This window comes from Lissotriton helveticus, chromosome 7, assembly GCF_964261635.1.
Source record: "Lissotriton helveticus chromosome 7, aLisHel1.1, whole genome shotgun sequence".
NCBI classification, from domain to species: Eukaryota; Metazoa; Chordata; class Amphibia; order Caudata; family Salamandridae; genus Lissotriton; species Lissotriton helveticus.
The window spans coordinates 1,512,491,689-1,512,515,746 of NC_136068.1; positions in this window are offsets into that span (position 1 = coordinate 1,512,491,689).

Sequence of the window (24,058 nt, forward strand, 5' to 3'; positions counted from 1 at the left end):
ATATGGACATATTTTACATTAAATTTGCCCCTATCTGTCTATTTATTTTATCTTTTTATTTTGTATGTTTTTTTTGAAAAAGTACATTTCAAATGCATTTTTCTCGTTCCTTCGCAGAAACACCAGATGTTGCAATAATGTTGATAGCCGTGACTACCGCATGTTGTTTGGCAGAGTGCCAAATACATACATAGACATAGTTTACACTAAGTTTGATTCTACCTGTTTAGTAAGATGTTGATTTAAGTTTCTCTTTTCTAGGTATTTATTTAAAAAAAGTAGATTTCAAATACTTTTTCCTCGTTTGCGATGACACCGGAAGCCTTTTTTTATGAGCTGTAAAACACATACATGCACACATTTTACAGTATTGTAGACACTAGGGGTTAATCACTGCACTGTTTAAAGTCATATTTTTATGGAGAGTTAGTATACAAACAATCTTTTAAACCAATTTTCCATGTTTTGCGAGTACTCCGAGCATCGCGAAGATGTCGGTAATACATATATGAACAGATTTTAAAGTATTTTAGACATTAGAGGTGGTACACGAGGGATGCATTGGCGGTCATGGTATCGTCAAGATGTCGGTAACACATATATGAACAGATTTTATAGTATTTTAGACATTAGAGGTGGTACACGAGGGATGCATTGGTGGTCATGATATCGTCATGATTTTAACTTGAACTCCTTGCGATTTAACCATGATTAACGCAAAATCGCCACAAAAATATCCACATTCAGAGATATCACTTTGCTGTTTGGGTTTAATTGCTCAAGAACTACTGAACGGATTTGCACAAAATAACAAAAAGCACAATCTGCGTAACAACATCTACCTTTCTACCACATTTGGTGTAAATCCGTCTGTCAGTTCGGGCTATAGTTTAGACAATGTGTTCCTATGGGAATTACCATTACAAATGCACCCTTCCTAATGCCCCTATTTCTCGGTCGCCACTGTACGGATCAACCTCAAACATTTCATGACACACAGAACCTACTTTGACACTATTTTTGGAAAATTTTATGAAGATTGTTCAAATGATGTTAAAGTTATAGTCAAGTCAAAAATGCATTTCCTATGGAAACTGGCTCCTAACTATAATTACCTACTGGCAGCCGCCAGTAGGTAATATGTATATATATGTAGAGAGAGCAATAGAGAGAGAGAAAAATTCACTAAAGAAACAAAGCTTATAATTAGGTGAAAATTTCATTGCCAGACTCATTTTTTTAAGTAAAATTCACCAATTATAGCTAGGGCTCCTGGATTTATGGTATTTATTTTTTAACATTTCCATCTGTATTTATCCATATTCATGTTTTGGGAATTTTATCTGTATTTATCCATATTTATTTTATGTTTTGTGTATGAATGTAGTTGTAAAACTGTACATTTCCATATATATTTAAATGATAGACGCGCACTCATACTTTGATTTCTGTAGTGTTTTAGCTTTTTAAGTCGCCAAATATTACATAGCAGTACATCCAGTGGCTAATATTAGCATTATACCACAAATTTAAGTTAATACATGCAGTTATTTCAAAGAAATTTCATTCTGTTTTTTTAATTTTCCATGCTGTCCATCTGCTCAGCTGGTGGGCTATAATGCATGAAAAGCAGCACAAAGAGTCACTTAAAAGAAGCACATTTTCTGTATTTATCTGTCTGTATTTACCTGTATAAATCCGTAAAAATGGAAAACAGGGAGCCTTAATTATAGCTAAAGTTACTAAAACTTGTGTTCTAAGGCAATAGAACGTGCACGCTCACCATGCACATCAAATTATCCACATTTCACATCACTTATGACACAATCTATAAATTAATTGATAACAACTCTGCAACAACAGAAACGACATCATTCATGACAAGACTGTGCATGTGAGTTATAGTTAACTTAAGATGTCACCTACCAATAACTTCACTTTACCTTTGGAATTTTCAGTGAATTTCTAGTGGTTTTTTTGTAAGATAAAATAACATTCATAAAGTCAATTGCAACCACGCATGGCCTGCAGACAGGCCTTGCATCCAACTCCCCGTGGGTAGCCATCTCACACTGCAAATGGCCTTTTGCCATGCAGGGCATGGTCTGGCCACAAGGCAGCTCGCTACTGAGGGAAGAGGTTGTGCAACCCCTATACCCAAGCCACTATTGGTGCCAGAGACCTAATACCTCAGGGCTTTTTCTTTTTAGAAATGGGAGAGTGTGCATGCACCACCCCCTCTCCGAGCCTCTAATTGCCTCAGGCTTTTTATTTATAATAAAGTGGAGGATATGCACAGCTCCCCAACCCAGGCCATTATTAGCCCGGGGGCCCCATTCCCTGGAACCCAAACAATGATTTTTGGGGGGTGCAGCTCCATCCCCAAGGTTATAGCCTGAGGACCCCGACCCTGAGACAAAAAACATTGTTATTAGGGGAGAGGGGCATGCGGCCACCCTCTCAATCCTAAATATGCCCAAGGACCCTATTCCCTGTGTCATACACTGATTATAGGAGAGGTGGTGAATGGCCCCTCTCCCTGTTCCTTAAGAGGTCCCAGGGACTACATCCTCTATGTCCAAAAATATTTATTTGAGGGGAGGGGCATGAGTGGCCCCCATTTCCAAGTCCTAATGGGCTCTGGAGCTCCATTACCTGTGGCAAAAGAAGGATAATAGGGGAGAGGGCATGTAGCCCCCTCTCTCCAATCCTAAATGCTCTGGGGACCCCAGTCACAAGGTCAATAGGATGTATTTTAGTGGAGGAGGTACATGGCCCCCCCCTCACTGAGCTCATATAAGACCTAGGGAGCTGATCCCTGGGCCAAACACTAATAGAGGAGGGGGCATGTGGGCCGGCTCCCTGTGCCTTTGGAGGTCCTGTGGACTTCATATAAGTGGGTCTCCCAGTGCCCACCGAGGCACCCACAAAACATATTGTTGGGGGCGCGGGAGACAAAATAGCAAATGTGCATTGTTTTTGGCCCTTCCTCAAAATATTTTTGCTATATCACAACATTCATAAAGACTATTTGCATCTACTTTAAATATCCTAATGAAAAAATCATAACAGCAATTACAGAATCAAAACTATGCTATTTCGTGCTCTGATTGTTTGTTCGACTAATGGCCATACAAGGATACAAAACCAACAGCTGCTTTGTCATTGGTACTATAACAGACTAGGACAATTGACATTGCTCTCAACACCCTCTGCATCCTTCGCAAGACCTTCAAATGGATCCCTCCTGAATGCAGAAAAACCATTACCACGCACTCATAACAAGCAGACTGGACTACGAAAATGGCCTCTACACTAGAATCGAAAATCCCTGCTGCAAAAACTCCATACCATCCAGAACACGACTGCCAGACTCGTCCTCACCATCCCACAAAAAGACCAAATCACCAAGCACCTACGTGACCTCCTCTGTTTCCCCATCGAGAAGAGAGTAACCTTCAAACTACTCACTCACGCTTACAAACCTCTCCACAACACTGGGCCCCAGTACCTCAACAAAAGAGTCTCCTTCCACGTACCCAAGAGAAACCTCCACTCCGCCGACCTCCCCCTCGCCGAAACCCAATGCATCTGCAGAGTTAGAGGGGGTGGAAGAGCCTACGCCTACATCGCAGTAAAGACCTGGAACAAGCTCACACTCAACATCAACTGTTCCCACACTCCTCACACCTTCAGGAAGAGCCTCATGACCTGGATCTTTGGCTTAATCGGAGCTTCAAGCCCTCCCCCCAGCACCTTGAGACCCTCACTGGTACACACGTCCCTGATTGTTTGATTGATATACTATAAGACGTGAACAAGGGCAAAACCGATAAGTAGTATAATTACACAAAAAGTGTAAGTTTACCTTTGTGAATCGGGCTCAAAGTATTCTGTCATCAAACTCCTAGGTGTTTAAAAGCTTTTGGCTCCAAATTTAGAAGGCAGATAACACCCTTTCACAAATTCCAACGTATCAGGGTCAGCCATCCTCGGGATGATACAAAGGTTCCTGAGTTTAGGGGCTGTTACGAGTCTCTTAACCCTTTCGCTTCTAGGCCTCCCCCCGCATGTGCTAAGCCTTTTTTTGGCTAATTGGGTTAGCTTGTGCTGAGGCCCCTGTAGCTTTCTGTCTACATAAGGTATTTATCCCAAATTTGTGCCCTTTTCTTCCAAAATCCTGAGGATTCTAAAGGTACCCAGGAATTGTAGTTTCCTCTGGAGGGGACTGAGAAATTAGCCGAATTACAGCAACATTTTGGTTTTTCGGGGAAAAATGGGAAGTAAGAAAGCTTCTGTTATTTTCCCTGCAAATTGTATCAATGAAGGGTTTGTGGTCCATAAATCACCATCTTACAAGTTTCTGGAACATGCAGACAATCAAACTTTTCTACACAGTTTTGGCATTTTCCTGGGGCATGGCCTATTTTTCCGATTTTTGTGGATTTTAACCTCCTTCTAGTTAGTGGTAGAAATGAGCATAAAACCAATAATGGATCCCAGAAAGCTATATATCAGAAAAGTTGACATAATTCTGAATTCAGCAAGGGTTCATTTGTGTAGATCCTTCAGGATTTTTCTACAGAAACTAACAGCTGAAATAAAAAGAAAATATTGAAATTAAGTTGAAAAAAAAGCCATGTGTGCTTACGTTTTCATCTGTAACTATCTGTAAGTATGGAAGAATTTTTAAAGCAGCATACAGTTTCGTCCGCTGGACCTTTCTGGTTGTGGGGATATGAAGGACACCAAGAACCAGAGGTAAGCAGGGCCAATAGCTGAGCAGCGCCTTCAAATGGGTTTTCATTGTCTACTAGGTGTACAGCAATTCATTTGGTGAAATATAAAGAGTGGACAATAGGTATCAAGAAAACCCGTGTATTTCTGAAATAGGAATAATATTTGGAGTTTAGAAGCAGTGGTTATTTGCACATGTCCGAATTTGTGGGTACCCACACTAGCATGAGAATTAGAGGGCTTTCAAAATGACTTCTTTTTTACACATTGTCTTATATTTGGAAGGAAGAAAGCATAGAAAGTCAATTGGTAATAACAATTGATTTACTAATCTGTGTTCCCCTCATTCTCCCAATAAAAATGGTACCCAACCTATGTGGGTAGGTCTAGTGCCCACAACAGGAAACATACCAAAACGCACCATGGACATATCAAATTTTCCAGGGAAAACAGAAATTTATTTTGAAATTTGCCTAGGTCTGGATTTTGGACCCTAGCTCAACCGGCACAAAGGGAAACCTAGCAAACCTGTACATTGTTGAAAACTAGACACCCAGGGGAATCCAGGACCAGGTGACCTGTGTGGCTCTCACCAGGTTCTGTTACCAAGAATCCCTTGCAAACCTCAAACTTTGTAATACATTTTCCTCACATTTCTGTGATGGAAAGTTCTGTAATCTGTGGGGAGAGACAAACTTCCACACACCCAGCATTCCCCCAAGTCCCCCGATAAAAATGGTACCTTACTTGTATAGGTAGACATAGTGCCCCTGACAGGAAATGGCCCAAAACTTATTGTGGAGACTTCAAAATTGTCGATTACAAATAATACTTGGTTGTGCAAGGGAGCCATCTGAGTTTTAGGTCCCATGCTCGGATGCCATCTAGGGAAAAGTACCAAACCCCGCATTTCTGAAAAAAAGACAGCCGGGTGAGTCTAGGGAGGTGTGGCTCTCCTGAAGTTTTCCTACCCAGAATTCCATGCAAACTTCAAATTTAGCTAAAAAAATCACATTTCCCTCACATTTCTGTATGGGAAAGTTTGGGCTCACCAGGCAGACAGAAATTTCCTACCACTCAGCCAGCACCTAGGGAACCCTGCAGAACCTGTAAATGTATATCCAGAATAAGGGTAAATTGTGTGGCTCTCACTAGGTTCTGTTATCTAGAATGCCTTACAAACCTCAAACTTTGTCAAAAACACATTTTCCTCACGTTTCTGTGATGGAAAGTTATGGGATCTGTGAAGAACCCAAAACGTCCACCCACCCAGCATTCCCCCACATCTTTCAATAAAAATGTTTCCACACTTGTGCGGGTGGGCCAAGTACCCGCGACAGGGAAGGGCCCAAAACATATTGTGGACACAACATTATTATCTATCACAAAACGACCTGGTTTTGCAAGGGGGGCACCTGCATATTTGGTCCTGGGTTCAGCGACTTTTGAGGGAAACCTACCAAACCCAGACATTTCTGAAAAGTGGACACCTGAGGGAGTCCAGGGAGGTGCAGATTGCATGGATCCCCTAGTGTTTTCCTACCCAGAATCCCCTACAAACCAGAGGGAGAGAAAGACTGTCCTTTTTGTTTTTTTGGCGGGTGGGGGCATTGGCATACCCATTCTGTGTAGCCCACACCCCTCTTTTGGAAACAAAAACCCTGGTGTCCAGTGGGTTTTCTGCCCCATAAACCCCATCTGCCTCCTGGGGAGGGCAGGAAGACTTTCCCTTTTCGGTTGGGGGTGGGGCATTGGTATTCCCATTGTGGGCAGCCCCCACCCCTGTTTCATAAAAATAAACCCAATAAACTCTGGTTCCTAGTGGGCTTTCAGCACCTCCGGAGGGAAGATCGGGGGAATTTGCCCCCATCTGCACCCCAGGGGAGAGCAGAAAGACTGTGGACATTTTTAGGAGGAATGGGGGCATTATAATGCCTATTTAGGGCAGCCCCACCCCTAAGCATTCAAATAAAAATGATCCTTGGTATCTAGTGTACTTTCTACCCCGGGGGCGGGGTGGCAGAACGACTGAATATGGCCAAAATATGCAGAGGGAGCAAAGGCCCTTGCCCAACAGGCCTGCTCCCGCCTCCCTGGTGTCTAGTGGGTGGATCCCTGCATTGGGATTGCCCTCCTTTGGCAGTCCCCAAGCAGAGATCCACTAGGGAAGGATACCACAGGAAAGGGGAGATTCCCCTCTTTCCAATAATACCTCTCCAGTCTGCCTATGTGCTCAGGGGGGGCTGAGATATCCTCACAAGCACATAGACCATTTCAGTGAATAATGACTTCAGCACACCGTACATGCTGATCATCATTACACTGAAATAAATGCCTTAAGAGTTTGGGGAAGCTCTATCCCTGTTCCCAAGGCTGAAAAAAATAAAAGGAAATCCATCTCTTGTTTACAGCAAAAAGATGTGTTGCTTGTGTGCAGAGGACGGAATGGTTCCGTCCTCAGCACACTACCACCGTGGCACATTACAGAACCATTACATTATGAGCATGGAAGGGGTTAACATGAGCAAGCCAATTTATTCCAACTACACTAGCACAGTTTACCATGTCTACCACCAGTTTTAGGTATATGACTGTATTTAGATTGTTAACCAGCCTTAACTAATGCAACACTGTATTTAATGCAGCCGTTTCAGAGATTGGAGCAAGACCAAATTCTAAATATTGAGCCACTAACATGGTACCCGGGGTTAGTTTTAAAAGGACTCTTAATAAGTTGTTTTCTCTCACGTACAGCTTGTTTAGATTTCCATATCCCCATAGCTCTGCCCCATATAATGCAGAATACACCGTTTCAGTTTATAGATTTAGATGATTGTGCTTATGAATTGGCAACCCACCGTTTGTCCGAACTTGAGCACCAGTCTAAAAGTTTGCTGAAGTGTGTAGCTTGCCATTGTTACCTGATCCTTCAGACTAAGGCCATATTTACAAGCCCCTATCGCCACCACAATGTCACTTTTTCTGCCGTAGTGGCAATAGCGGCTTCACCTTATTTACAAGGAAGCATTAAGCCATTTAACACATAGAAACAGCAAAAGGCAATTGATTGTGAATGTGCAGGAAAGGGCCCCTTCCTGCACATAAAAATAAAAATCATTAAGCAAATGACTTTTTGCAACTCCTATGTGTGCTGCATTAATCAGCCAAATCGAAGTTACAAAAAGGCAACTTCAGACTATTTATGTTTAGGAATGTACACCTTCCTGCACACAAACAATCTTCCCCTGCAATGCAGGCACCCTTGAACTAGTGTGTAAGGGTGTCTGCATTGGCGCTAGATGGCTAAATTAGCGACAGCGCAGGTGGAAACATAGGGCTGCACTGTATCCTTGTAAATATGGTGCAGCCCTGCGTTTCAGAAGTGGCACAGCGTTAAGTCAAGGAGGCTAACGCTACGCTACGCAACTTCCTCGTAAATATGCCCCTAATTTGCTAGGCAAAGCACAGACTCAGGTAATCAGACTGAGTTACACACTCAATTTCCTCTCCAAAGACCTTGATTCTCTCTGAAGATTAGGGGATGGCTTCATTGGCATAACTTTTTTACTGTTAGTAGTTAGATCCCTCCTGTCAGAGTAAGCTACAAACCTTTCTAGTAGTTAATGTATTGAGTTTTTGGCTCTTGTTAATGGAACTGTATCTTCCACAAACAAGATAATCTGAAATTTGCAGCATGCAATTAGTGGGTCAATGAGAGTGAATTCTAAAAGATTGTCCACCACAATATTTAGGAATAAGCTAAAAATTAGTAGAGCTAGATCGCAACCCTGTCTTACTCTCTCTTCAATCGGGAAGGTTTTGCCTTATTCGCCAGAAGGTCCATAGCAAAATTTTGCCACATTTGCCCATGTGAAGTCCATTTTTATCCCCAAATATTGAGCTTCCATCTCCCTGCTCCTGGAAAGAGTACCATAAAAAACATGGTTAACAAGATCAAAGTCTGACTTTAGGTCAACGAAGGTTAGACACAACAAAGTAATCTTGAATACTGAATATTTGTGCAGATCATTTATAAGCAAACAGCTTGATCGACCATTGCAATCCTTGATTGACCTAAAGCCAGCACGAACCTCAGACAAGATACTAGAGTTATCCACCCAACATTGTAGTCAGTTCAATATTACCTCCCAAAATATGTTACTGGCCCCATCTATTAGTGGAATTGGCCAGCACATAGATAGAGTGCTGCTCCCGATTGTCTTTTTCATACAGTTGTATGAAAATTGCAGAACGCTATAAAGCCTCTATTTTGTTGTTAATAACAGCAGCATTAAATATTTTGGCACAACACCTAACCCGAATTTTGGACTTGCACTGTACAAATCAATAGGCCCCAGATCTGGGCCAAGGACTTTGTGCATTTTCACACGGCACAATACTCTCGCTTTACCTCTGGAATCAAGATATTCAGAGACAGATTTACTAAAGTGTCTCCCAGAGCAGAGCAGTAGCGAAAATTTTATTACTGCTTTGCGTGACATGGAGGGAGCAGTAGAGCGCCATATCTACAAAGATATCAATCAATCAATCAATCAGAGAACTTGTAAAGCGCGCTACTTAACCGTGAGGGTCTCAAGGCGCTGAGGGGCGGTACTAGTTTTCGAAGAGCCAGGTCTTGAGGAGTCTTCTGAAGGCGAGCAGGTCTTGGGCCTGCCGTATGTGGGTAGGGAGGGTGTTCCAGGTCTTGGTGGCGAGGTAGGAGAAGGATCTCCTGCCGGAGGTTGTTCATTGGATGCGGGGATGGTGGCAAGGGTGAAGCTGGCGGAGCAGAGCTGGCGGGTGGGGGTGTGGAAGCTGAGTCTGCTGTTCAGGTAGGCTGGTCCAGCGTTGTGGAGTGCTTTGTGTGCATGGCTGAGGAGCTTGAAGGTGATCCTCTTGTCGACGGGGAGCCAGTGTAGGTCTCTCAGGTGGGGGGTGATGTGGCTGCGGCGAGGGACATTGACGGTCAGTCGGGCGAAGGCATTTTGGATGCGTTGTAGTCGTAGTAGGTGCTTGGCTGGGATTCCTGTGTAGAGTGCGTTGCTATAGTCCAGTCTGCTGCTGACGAGGGCCTGTGTCACCGTTCTTCTTGTTTCGGTCGGGATCCACTTGTAGATAATGCGGAGCATGCTGAGGGTGTTGAAGCAGGAGGAGGAGACGGCGTTGACCTGTTTAGACATGGAGAGGGAGGAGTCGAGGATGAATCCTAGGTTGCATGCATGGTTGGTAGGTGTTGGTGCTGCTCCCAGTGTGGTCGACCACCAGAAGTCGTCCCAGGCTGAGAGGGTGGGTCCGAGGATGAGGACCTCCGTTTTGTCCGAGTTCAGCTTCAGACGGCTGCTCCTCATCCAGTCGGTGATGGCTTTCATTCCCTCGTGGAGGTTGGTTTTGGCGGTGTGTGGGTCCTTGGTGAGGGAGAAGATGAGCTGGGTGTCGTCGGCGTAGGGGGTGATGTTGAGTTCGTGATGGCGGGCCACTTGTGCTAGTGGGCCATGTAGATGTTGAACACCATCGGGCTGAGGGATAAGCCCTGGGGGACACCGCAGATGATGTTGGTGGCTTCGGATCGGAAGGGTGGGAGGCGGACACTCTGTGTTCTGCCGGAGATGAAGGACATGGTCCAGTCAAGGGCCTTCTCTTGGATACCGGCTTCTAGGAGGCGTGTCTTCAGAGTGCGATGGCAGACCGTGTTGAAGGCGGCTGACAGGTCCAGGAGGATGAGGTATGATGTTTTGCCGTTATCTAGTTGAAGCCTGATGTCGTCTGTGGCGGCGATGAGGGCTGCCTCGGGGCTGTGGTTATGTCTGAATCCGGACTGGGATGGGTCCAAGATGTTGTTGTCTTCCAGGTGGCGGGCCAAGTACAAGTTGGTAATTTTCTTGATGACTTTTGCCAGGACAAGGAGCAGGGAGATGGGCCGGAAGTTCTTCAGGTCCTTGGGGTCCGCTTTGGGCTTCTTGAGGAGGGCGTTGATTTCGGCATGCTTCCAGCTTTCCGGGAATGACACTGTTTCGAAGGAGATGTTGATGACCTTCCGTAGTTGGGGTGCGGTGGCTGCGCCTGCTTTGTTGAATACGTGGTGTGGGAACGGGTCTGACGGAGATCCTGAGTGGATGGAGTTCATGACCTTGTGTGTTTTGTCATCGTTGAAGTTGGACCAGGAGGTCAGGCGGTTGGCGCTGGTTGTGTTCACAGGGGGGGTGGAGTCTGGAGTAGTCAGGGCGGTTGTGGTGTTGAAGCTGTCGTGGATGTCAGTGATCGTGCGGTGGAAGAAGGTGGCTAGTGAGTTGCACAGTTCTTGTGAGGGCGGGATGTCATTGGCGTTGGCGCTGGGGTTTGAGAGTTTCTTAACAATGCTGAAGAGCTCTTTGCTGTCATGTGCGTTGTTATCCATGAGGTCTTTAAAGGAGGATCTCTTGGCTAGTCTGATGAGATGGTGGTGTCTGCGGGTGGCGTCCTTGTGGGCTGCGTGGTTGTCTGCTGTGCGTTCATGGAGTCATATCTTCTCCAGTTTCCGGCACTCGCGTTCGGAGGTCTGGAGCTCGTCGGTGAACCAGGTGGCTCTCTTGCTGGCGTGGCTGTTTGAGGGTTTCTTGAGCGGGGTAAGGGTGTTAGCTCAGTCGATGATCCACTGTCTGAGGTTGCGGGCTGCGGCGTCTGGGTTGGTGGGGTCGGTGGGTGGGTTCTGGGCAAAGGTGGTGATCAGCTGGTCTTCTGTGACTTTGCTCCAGCAGTGGCGAGGCAGGTGTTGGGTGCGGTGGTGCGTGGTTGGTTTCTTGAGCGTGAAATGGATGCAGCAGTGGTCGGTCCAGTGGAGTTCGGTGGTGTGGTCGAAGGTGACGTGGGGGCCTGTGGAGAAGACGGGGTCAAGAAAGTGTGGCCGGTGGCGTGGGTGGGTGCGGTGACGAGTTGTCTGAGGCCAAGGATGGCGAGGTTGGCGATCAGGGTGGCGGAGTTGGTTGTTGTTCTCGAGGTTCAGGTCCCCGAGGAGGATGTAGTCCATGGGGGCGAGTTTGTGGGTGCTGGCGAGGTCGGTGAAGGAGTCCGTGGGTGGTGACCTTGAGGGTTGAATTGTGGACGATGGCTATTCCTCCTACAGTTCCGTTGGCACGATCCCTGCGAGTGATCTTGTAGCTGTCCGGGATGGCTATGGCAATGCCGGGCGCCGAGGAGTCGTTCCACCAGGTCACGGTCAGGCAGGCCACGTCTGGGGGGGAGGTGTCGAGCAGATCCCAAAGCTCGACGGAGTGTTTGCGTGTGGAGCGAGTTGAGGAGTATGCAGCGGTGGTGGTTGGGTCCAGTCCTTGGAGGGTTTGGTGGTTCTGTCGCAGGTGAAGCTGCAGGTGCGGCAGAAGAAGGGTCTGTGGGTCCGTTTCGGGGCTGCTTGGAAGCAAGTGTGGTTTCGGCCGGTGTTGAGTGCGTGGAGGGTGCTGGCGTCGTAGTGGATTCTGGTGTCGTGGCGTTTGCGGAGTCCAGGGGTTCTGGCGCTGGGCGCGGTCCGAGCGCGGACGGGCGCAGATGGGCTTGCCTTCGGTACGCCTTCGGCAAAGGCCGACATTGTAAGGGGAGGTGGGAGGGAGGAACAGCTGGGAGGTGGGAGGCGTGTGGCAGGGGGAAGCGAATGGGTGCAGGGGGCGGGCCAGCAGGGGCAGCAACGGCGGGAACTGCAGGGAATGGGGAATGGGCACGGAGGGAAAAGGCAAAACGGTTACACAAGGCACAGCAGGGTTACACAGGGCAAAGGTTTACACAAGGCAAAAGGAACACAATAAGGGGGAGTGAAATACAATGGTAAGTGGGCACAGAACACAAAACAGCAAGAGCGAGAGCAAGAGCGCTGGTGGAGCTGCAACAGGGGAGAGCGACCTACCTGGCAAGGTCAAGGGTCGCAAGATATGGCTCTCTCCTCTCCTCTCCCTAGTGCCAGCACCAAATTTTGCTGCTGTGTACCATGTACACACCTTTTTACATAATTGTGCAAGGGTGTGTGCGAGGGTCTAGCATAAGTTTTGTACTGGGAGGGTTCCGTTCCAGTACAAAATATTATGCCTAGTCAACATTTAAATCTTTTCCTACTTTGTATTTTTGCTGTTCATTGCAGCACACATTCAAAGTCAGAAAAGAAAGGAAAAATTACAACCTTTTTCCTTTTAATACCGAGTGTATAAAGGTGTAATATGTTGTTGCATAACCCAGTCTCACATCATTTTTGGTGGCTAGGGTTTACCGTCAAAAAGTGTAGGTAGTTACCTGGGAATGCCCATGTCACGCTCGTTACCCTGGAAAGTAAATAATAAAAAAATATTTTGTGCAGGTTTATTTTACTTATATGATGCTAAGCCTGGAAAAAATGTTAGTAAACCCCCGCTCAGTGACATATTTTCCTTCCTTAGCTAATCATCATCATCATCAAAGCTTTATTTCGATATATATATATAATATCATAAAAACACATTTCAAATATAAAACACAATTCATTGACAATACATTTTCCTTAAAAAGTTGCTTATAAAAACCTTTGGTGTTACAATAAATAATTAAAAAAGTATTAAACTTTGTCAGCTTTGTGAATATTTGAGCATATAAAAAAGATACAGCTAAAATGTTTCTCATCAAATAACCTTCAGTCTAATCAACCAAGCCCAACTAAGAAATTTGGCCACCCCACACACTAAGGTTGTGCTAGCATCAGCCTTAAGAATTCTAAGTGCAATGGAGTGGTCCCTGGTTCCAAGCAACAGGCACACAGGTTTGAGCCATTTCTGTCTAGGTTTTATATAGTCTGGGCATACAAAAAAGACACGAGCAATATTTTCAGCGACACCTTCACAAATTGGGCAATCTGGAGAAGTTTGATGCGGTGGGTTTCTTAATGAAATCTAGATAGGGCTCTAGGCGAGCCTTTGGTTTGTGCTGTCGGAATGCCTCGGTCAGCCTACCTAGATTTGGGTCCCTCTGCTCATGATCATCAACCCATGCCCAATAGGCTCGCTTAGTTTCAGTTTTGGACAGCGATGCCCCAGGCTCCCGGCCAGTAGCAAGGCCCGTTTCCAGTAAAAGCTTCTTTATATTAGATATCCAACTAATTTTATGGGCTCCATGAAGGTTCATAACCTCTCTTAAACCATCAGCATACCTTGAGAGCTCGGGGGTACGCCATAACCGAGCCCAATATAAGAGAGGGCGTAGGGTAACTAGGTCCTTAATGGAGCGGCGACCCAGGTCACTCAAGAGCGGTTTGGTAGGAGTACCCCTCGGGAGCGATGCAAGCTCCCTAAAGAACTTGTTCTCTGCGATGACTAAAGCATCAACACATCCAAAGTCCCAGAGCTCTGCACCGTAAAGGGCACAGCCTACAGCTTTTGCAGCGTAGATATCCAGATATCCAGAGCAGGAACCATGGGCTTAGAAGTGGATGCTCGATGTTCCCTCCCTAGTACTCCAACTACCCTCCTATGAGTTAGCGCTATTTTGTCAATATGTGGCTGCCATTTAAGCTTGTCCGAAATTCTAATTCCCAAGTAGTCGAACTCCTTTACACGTTCCAGAGACACCCCATCAAAAGATAAGGTGGATCTAGACGATCTACTCGGGTTAAAATAAAGGAGCTTGGTTTTCGATGTGTTTATGGCAAGGCCCCTGAGCTTGCAAAACAAACAGAAGCGGTCTAGCAGCTTCTGTAATCCTGCGGGAGTTTTTGATACCAACAACGTATCATCCGCGAAGAGTAGTGCGGGGACTTTATCACCCGCCAAGACCGGGGCATCAGCATTAATTTCAAGCAAAAAGGAAACTACGCAATTCACAAATAACGTGAAAAGTGTCGGGCCAGGACGCAACCCTGGCGTACCCCTCTATTCACAGGGATTTTATCCGTTTTTTGCTCCTCTGATCCCCATCTAATACGGGCATAAGTTCCATCATGCATACGAGCTAGGAGATTCAGAATGGGTAAGGGAATCCCCATTTCTTTCAGGACCAGCCATAGGCGGTCTCGGGGGACCAAGTCAAAGGCGGTCTTTAGGTCAATAAATGCCAAATAAAGACCGCCCTTGCCAATGGTAACCACCTTCCAGTGTAAGAGGACCAACCTAAATGCCTGGTCTATCGTGCTTGTGCAAGCCCTGAAGACCGCCTGAAAAGGTGAAATAATACTGTTTTCATCGGCCCAGGAAAGAATCCTCTCCAGGAGTACCCTGCCAACCAATTTCTGCCCCACATCAATAAGACTGATTGGGCGGTAGTTGGCAGGGTCCCCCCTGGAGCCCTTCTTGCATATGGGGATCACTTCGGCCGCCTTCCATGAATTCGGGACAGGTGAGCCTTCTAACAAAGCATTCGTAAGAATTTCAAAGTAAGAGGCCCAACCTTCTGGGTTGGCTTTAAAAAGGTCGCCTGGTACACCATCCTGCCCCGGGGCTTTAGCAGATACAATCTTGGTTAATGCAGCCATCACCACTTTCTTATCTACTTTAATAAATGCAGCCTGACCAGAATCAGTAGCAATGGCACCGTAAGAGGGCCCTGGAGTACCGGGCTGGTCATCGCCCCCATAGAGTATCCTAAAATGCTCGAACCATTCCCTATCTGTTATGTGATTGGGGGTTTGATCCGAGTCACAGCCGTTGGATCTTCTAACTAGGGCCCAAAATAGTTCTCCATTCTTGGCTTTACTAGCAGCTCTAAGACTGTCCCAATGCGATTCTTCCCACTCCTTTTTAGCCGTTGTGATAGCTTGTTTGTAGTGTGATCTGGCCAACCGAACAGCAACTGGATTACCAGATTTAATAGCATTAATCAGGCTATTCTTCCTCCTTATGCAATTGCCATCAAACCACTTCTGCACTGGCTTAACAATCATCGGGCTCTTTTTGCCAGGAACTGTGAACAGTTTACCAATCTGGCCTATAGTGTCAGTATAAATTATTTCAGCCGCCGCAGGCCCAACCACGTCCTTACATGCTGCAGAAAGCCTTAAAGACTGCTCAAGATTCCTTCCAAAGCACTTAGTCTTGTTTCCTCCATAATAAACATTGGCCACTTAAGAAACCTATTGCAATTGGATGGTACAACTGTCTTAGTTATTAATTTCGCACTAATGGAGGGACTTACAGCCTGATTCATCAAGCCGAAATCGGCTCGCAAAGGGCCAGATTCTGAGAATCTGGCCCTGTGCGAGCGCTATTTTTGCATTTGGGATTCATCATCCCAAATGCAAAAATCGGTAATAGCGATTTCGCTATTTTGCGAGGAATTACATTTAAGGAATCTCTATTTGAGATTCCTTAAATGCAATTCATCATCCATTTAAAAATTGCGAATTCGCAATTTCGGCCCGCTATTTACCGCGAGGTCAAACCTCGTGGTAAATAGCCAAAACTTAGAAAAATGCTTTTAAAAGCATTTTTCTAAGTTGCATGTTGCACACACACATGTCCTTTGGACATGTGTGTGCGCAACACCTGCGCAACACCTGTTTCAATTTGCATTTAAGGGGTGCTACAGGGTGTCCGTTGGACACCCCTGGCACCCTTTAAATCGCTATCTAATTTGCGATTAGCAAATTGCTAATCGCAAATAAGGAATACTCCCCATTCATTCCTATGGGCCTTGGCCCATAGGAATGAATGGGGAGTATTCCTTATTTGCGATTAGCAATTTGCTAATCGCAAATAGGGAATGTGTAGGAATCGCATTTCTTTATGCAATTTCTACATGAATCCCGTTTTGCAAGTCCTTAATAGCGATTCGTTATGAATCGCTATTAGGGGCTCGCAAAACGGGAGAATGATGAATCAGGCTGTATACTCCTTCCTCTGCCATGGATCCACCATGGTGAGGGACAAGGGGTTATGGTCACTATCTACTGATGGTATGATGACCGTATCCACCACTGACTTCCATGCCCTCCTATCCACCATTATGTAGTCAATTCTACTTTCACACGATACTCTATTATATGTATTAGCCCCCTGAGCATCGGAGATAGTACGCCCATTTACAGCTCTTAGTCCTGATTCAATCATTAGGGCGTTCAATTGGATAACAACTGGTGACCATCTCCTCACGGGCATAAGCGAGAGAGACGGGATGCCCCATTGGGCATCTTCATCATAAACTCCAAGGATGTCATCTGCTGCCAGAGGCTCAAACGCACAGTTTAGGTCCCCGGCAACCAGAACTAAGGAGTCAGGAGGACACAATTTAAGCATGTCAGATAGAATAGAAATAGTGGAGGATTTGGCCCCCCCTTGGGTGCCTCTAGCATAGACATTAAAAAATTCCCAAGAGGAAATAGCATTCAAGCCCTTGATGGAAAGTCTCATAATATCCAGTGATGAGCAAGTGTGATGAGTAATCTTGAGGGTGAGGTCTACCCTTACCCATGCCATAATCCCGCCAGAGGGGCGACCTCGCCCAACCGTAGTAACAGCTACATGAAAACAAGAATAACCCGGCTTGTATAAAGGTTCAAGGCACCAAGTTTCCTGGAAGAAACATATATCAAATCCATCAAAGAAGTCATTCCAGTCCGGTAATTGGAGCTTGCTTCGCAGACCTGCCACATTCCACGAGACAAGTTTGAGATCATTGATGTGAACATTACAGGAGATTTGGGCACATGGATTTGGGCTTAAGTCCTGACTAACAATGTTATTAACCCTCATGGGTTCCAAGACTATAGTTGAGTCATCTGGGCCCGTGGGCTGTGGGGGTACAGAAGGATGGGGGGAACAACTACCCAAGGGAGGAGAGGAACAGATCAGAGCTCCTACTCCATCATGGAGTCAGTCAACAGCTTCCAGACAGTTAAAACGATTATGGGTCGAGATAGGGTCCAAGTGCAGACAAGGCATAGGCCAACCCACCTGGGGGGGCCCTCTCCCATTTCGCTGCACTATTGTCCAACCATCTGCCTGAGAAGTAAAATGACCTGGGGGGTAAAAATAGGTCAGTGGAAGGGTGTGTATAGTCACACCTGAGCTGGGATATCTCCAATTACAAATGTATTCAACAATTCTAGGGTTGTTAAAGTTGATCAAGATACAATCCCCCCTTATATTTTTGGCCAGATGGCCAACCCATGGCACCCTCCTGATCATGAGTATTTTGCCCAGAATGTGGGGGGGCAGTGGTCTGTTTATGTTTAGCCAGTGGAAAACCCTATTCCGCAAAGATATAGGGGTCTCCACCTCAAATTTACCCAACTCTGGAACCCCTGCTAAAATTACCACAAGTGGACAAACCTCCGGGGGTAGATTTAGGATATTTTTCCCCTTGGGAGTCTGGGCCGTAGGAACCTCGCCACCTTCACTGCCCTGGGGTATATTACGCTTACGTGGTCTATTTATATTAGCATCTGCTAAGTCCTTATCAAGAGGTGCAACTGGAGCCCCTTGGGCAGTGTTTGATGCTACCGTGACCTTTGGGGCCACAGGAGCTTTTATTCCACTAGGTTTAACTAACGATTTAGCAGCCATGGGAGTAGCGGCCCTTAGCGAGGGTTCTACAATTCCCTTAAAATCGAGCTCAATCCTTTTTAGATGTAATTCAATTTTACTCAGTCTATCCTCTAGTGGACGTAAGAGAGCTCTAAGCGTGTCATATATGACAGTTGACTCAACGTCCGTGGCCCCTTCCCTGTCGCCTTGGCTTGTCATCCCACCTACTTCCTGGTGCGCCCCTCTAGGCAATGTAGGATCTACTAAACCCGCAGAATCGCCCATAGTAGCCCGCTCCAGAGTAGCTGGAATTACTCTAGTATTTTTGGGGGGATCTTTTTCCTCCCACCGTTATTTTTTGACAGCCCTTGTTTATCCTTTGGAATTGCCCCAGGGTCTTTTCCACGTAGTTGTCTAGTATTATACACCTTAACTACATTGGGCACAGTAGGCAACTTTTGGGGAGATATCAATAATGAAGCTTATCACACTTTGGTTGGTTTTTACTCTGACCAGAGTGATCATCCCTGTGAAGGTTCCTCAAATAGTTTGCCCACTCTTTTGCTTCTATATGACATTCTTGTTTATATATATATTTACTACTACCTTCTCTACATAAGTGACAGTTTACCAGAACCTTTTAAATTCCTTCTTAAACAGTGCTTCTTTTATCTGGTGCGGGTTTAATGACAATGAAACCTTATACATCATGCTAAAGCACTCCGCATCATGCCAGATGTCACTAATTTGGAATGTCTGTTGTTGTCTTGTTTTTTTTATTGGGTTGTGACCTCAATAATCCAATGACAGATAACACTGATTTAAACAGTTCTAGAATTCTGTCGTTACTAACACCAGTTGTAGTGAGGATATCATCATCAAAGCTCTCTAGTACGGCATAGAGTTGATGGCGCGCGGGATTACCAGCTCAATTAATCATACTCACCTGGGCCCATAAACATTCACACATTTGAACCGGTAATCCTGCTTCTATTTACTGCCTATCAGAATTTTATAATTTCAGGACCTATACCTATACACCATGACTTACCAACCTTTTTCACCTATCCTATAAGTCCTTGGGATAAAAAAGGGAGTTACCTTATAGGTAGCAATTTAATAATTTACCTTTCCTGAAATAACCACAGACTCGGAAGAAATTTTAAATACTTTATCTATGCAAGTTTTTTCTGAGTCAGCCGCAACAATACAGTGACCATACATTTTACAAATAAGAAAATAATTAATAAGACATAAAGTTTGCAAGAAATGATAGTAATACCTTTAGACATTGGTACCTGGGAAGGGTGAAAAAGGGAAATAGCACAAGGACATACCACATGGATTATATTTACCTAGAATGGTGTGAGGACCAACCCTGGCCACGGGCTGGGACAAGCCAAAGGCTTCCGACTAATCAAGTGCCAACAGGACAGGACAGGTGCAGATCAGGACAAGTAACCTCCACTAGTGTAATGCCAGCGACACACCCCTCGCTACGGAAATTTGGTACCCCGACTGGGTAATCGATATTTCTCCGTCAGCACACCCTGATTCTTCTGACAGAGTGCTCTGCCAGCACCTCTGCTCTCGATTCTCCATTAGCATACGTTGGGTCAGTGACAGGTCTGTGACAAGTCGGACAAATTAACTAACTAAGCCTACCATATACCATTTTCTGGGCAACATACCTCCCCTAAATGTTGCAAATTCTATGTGTTCACTCCATTTGACTGGTCAGAAAGACAAGGAGAGGTCATCACACTATACTAAGAAGAGGTAATTTTCATAGCCTTATATTGATCAAGTTCCTGCTCTTCATTTACTTTCCCATGAATTGTATTCCACCCAGCAAAATTATTTAATTTAATATACAAAGTTTAATAAAGTTGCGATTTGTTTTCCTTTCCCAGGTTATGGGTTGTGGTTCCCAGGCGCGTTGCCGAAAAGATAGTCATTGACACAAAAAAGGAGTTAGGTCCTTAGTGGGAGTGAGGGGGGGCTGGACCGTTTTCTACTCAATAAACAAAAAGAATGCCCAACCTCCTCGTATCTTGATATTGCAATTCTTATAACAAGACCAAATGTCAATTAATGAAACCTGTGCCTTCAACAAGAGTCACTCTACCATTCATTGATATTGTGAAATACATATTTACATATTGTTACTCTTGTGATTCAACTTCGCTTTGTTTTCTGTTCATTTGAATTGTGAATATTTAATGTTTATGTCATTTGGTTTTAAGTTTTCATGGAAGTTCTTTTGTCAAATGTCTTTTTGTCATATCTTCTTTTGCCTAGAAAAAAACATGCACTTTCTAAAAAAGTAAATGAATGATTGATGGGTATAAATAAAAGTACCCGACCAGGTTTGATTAATTGACATTTGGTCTTGTTATAAGAATTGCACTATCAAGATACGGGGAAAAGATAGTCATTGGCATCAGTTCAATGTCATTGCTCGAGGTCTCTCAAAGTTTCTCGCGCTTGCGCAGAGTTGATTTCAATATGGCTGTTCATGTCACCCTTAGGCCCAAATATGAGCTATTAATAAAGTTAAAGAGAGACACATTAGAACACAAATATAAATGAATGCACTGTATACCACTTATTTCTACTCTAACCCCATTACTTTATTTTAACTATAGCGTTAATGGATAAGCTCAAAGAGCAAAGTTTAGTTATAGCAGTAGCAGGTGCATTAATGTGTGAGACATGAAGCGGCCATCTTGGCACTAGTGAATTCCCACCAGAAGCAAAAGACTTCACACCACGTAGATGTGGCGGACTCTTGCGCAGTAAGTTTCCCGCATTTTCAGCGGCCATTTTAGGACACTCGGGTTACTGTTAGTAAAAGCACATAGTCAAGCGTCCCCATCTTACTAGAAATGTTGTGTGATGTAATTTTAGTAAAACAAAACATGTTGATTATTTAGTTGCATGGTATTTTGAGAGGACTGAGTCCAAGCAAGTTTCTGTACGTATGAACCCTTGCTCCATCAATCCCCTCTTTGATGGTATTTTATACCATCACTAATTACGGAACCAGATGCCAACTTTAGCACTCTCCCAATTCTATTTCTTCTATTTTTTTAAGATTTCTTTTATCCCTTTTCTTTTGAAAACCTTTCATTTTCGTGTAAAAGTCCCCTTGTAATTCCTCCATTTGAATTTCATCAATCTTTCGTTTCTTTCTTTTTTCATTTACTGCATACTGCTTTCTGTTTCTGCAGCATTTGCACCAAATCATTATCACCAAAATTAGTAGTGATACCCCCATTATTGGCATCAGTACTTTACCCACAATACTTTTATCTACATTAGAAAGCCAACTACCTACAGAGGAGAGACCATCAGTTAGTCTCTTCCGTGCACTATCAACCTACAGTGGTTTCAGTTCTTCCTAATGAGTAATATTTCTGACATACCTTCCAAATTCAAAGCTTTTATCAGGTAGGTAAGTGCAACAATGTTGCGCCTTCAGCATTCTACATACTCTGCCCTCTTTTGCCAATAATATATCAAGAGCAAGTCGATTTTGTAAAACCATAGATCTTATTGCTACTAATTCAATATTGATCAGTAAGAATCCTCCAGCTGTGTCAGTCGATAAGCGATCCACCACTGTAGATAATTTACAAATTCTTTAAATGTTCAGAATTACTCCCACTGAATGCACTAAATATATCACCTACACTTTCTGAAACACTAGCTCTTTTATGTTGTGTTAGTTCATTAATGTCTTCATTGCTTCCAGTGATTCTTTTTACATGGTATACCTTTGGGAATACTATTCCATAATAGCAACTCCCATACCAATGATCAGGCAGCTTAAAATAAGCTTTGTTCCCACAAATATAATAGACTCCAGGAAATACTGGATCAGATCTCCCTTTTAGTCCCCAACCCGCAATTATCAGGAAATTATGTTCACCTTCACTGGAACCGATGAATACATTGTTATATTCAGTTTTCAACCTATGGAGACAGATGTTCCCCTTCTTTTCAAAATCCAGAGACATAGCAGCATGAGTCCTGCCAGTTGCCATAAAGTCTTCTCTTTCAGCCCATTTGGGTATCTGGGGTTTCAGTTCAGTGGCCTTTCTATGGAAATCCTGTCTCCTTTTCTCTACTAAATTCAGAAACATTTTCTCTTCTTCATGTAATCTACATGTTAAATTGTCTTTAAATATTCACCCATAAACTGTGAATCTGTACTACTAAGGACAGGATTCATTTTTATGCGTATAGGAATTTCATAAAAAATAACATCTAAGTTAGAATAATTATACTGTAGTTTTCCAGTTCTATAAAACAAACTAGTTAAAATACTACATTAAATACCATATGTCAATGGTAAATGGTGGTAAGTAACTCCTTCTGCTACTGATGTCGGTAATTTCATACAGACGTAGCAATCACTAACTTGCATTATTTCTATATAATGCACTAATAGATTAGCAAAATACATTCAAATCAGTCTCACTTCTATTTCTACTATGGAGTAATTCTATCTCATCTGGTGCTTCTAAATCTACTCTGTCTTGTTTAGGGTTAGCTACCTTTCCATGTATACTAGTGTAATTCTGTGTTTTAGCAGCCATCAAATAAGGTATTGCTATTGCTAGTCCTAGTCATACTATAAGCACTATTAATACACTACATGTGCATATTCTACAGCATGCCTTTATACAATTTATTTTCGAGTTTCCAGTAACTCTAGCACCAGCCATTTTGACTAAGGAGAATTAGCCCCTCTTTGAAAATTTTACACAGAATATTAGTTTATCTCAAGTTGGTCTCACTTCTTCGACAAATTGGTCAGCAATCAATTCTTCATCACTTTCATCACTTATTTCCAGATTTCCAAAATCCTCGACAATGATGTAAGTCCATTCAGGACCTTTGAATTTATTGTTCAGTCTTTTCAGGTGAGGACTTCTTCTTTTTGGTTTACTTGTCGGTGGTTCAGTTTGACTAGTTATTTCATCCACTTGTTAAAGTTCTTCATTTATTGTTACAAATTGATATTTCAGTCTTTTAACAAAAACCAGGCCATTTATCACCTTTTATGAGTCTTTGAGCTGGCACTGTGCTTTCAGTTTCTTCAGAGGTTCTTTTATTTTCTTTGAGTTGTGGCACAATTAGATTTTCGTCTTCTTCAGATTCCCTCTCTAACTGACTTTGTCCAGGCTTACTACTGTTGACGTTTCTGCCTGGATGGATCCTTCTATACTAGTATGACCTGGTTCAGGGTATTGTTTTGTTGGGCCTGTAATTTTCTCTTCTTCCTGAACACATTTTTCTATACCTGTCTGGTTCGGCTCAGGTCTTGTAATTTCTTGATTGTCTTCTGCCTGAGCGTTTTCTCTAGTACATATCTGTCTCTCCTCAGACTCAGGAGTTCTGATGGGTGTTATGTTGGTCTGAGTATGTTGCTCTTTCCTTATCTGGTCCTCCTCAGGATTACCATTAGCTTTGGTTTCTCTACTCTGATTGTGTTCTTCTATTCCAGTCTCATCCTTACTATCACTCTGACTATCTACGTATGTTTGGCTTCTTGTTTTTATTCTTACATCAGGTATATCGACTACTGGAATCCATTCATCCTGACTTGTGCTCGCTGTTCTTCATCAACTACTTCAGCATCAACTTCTTGAGACCCTTCAGTGGTGCAACCTTCAGCCTCTACTTCGTCAGGTTCAGTTACTCTTTTGGTACGACTGGCATGAATCCAGTTTGGAATTCCAGTGCACTTCACAGCTGTGGTGGTAACCAATATTACTTGACATGATTCTCCCTACCTTGGTGCTAGGCAAGATTCCTGGGTGTGATCTTTTACCACTACCCAATCTCCAGGGTTCAAATCATGTGCTCGA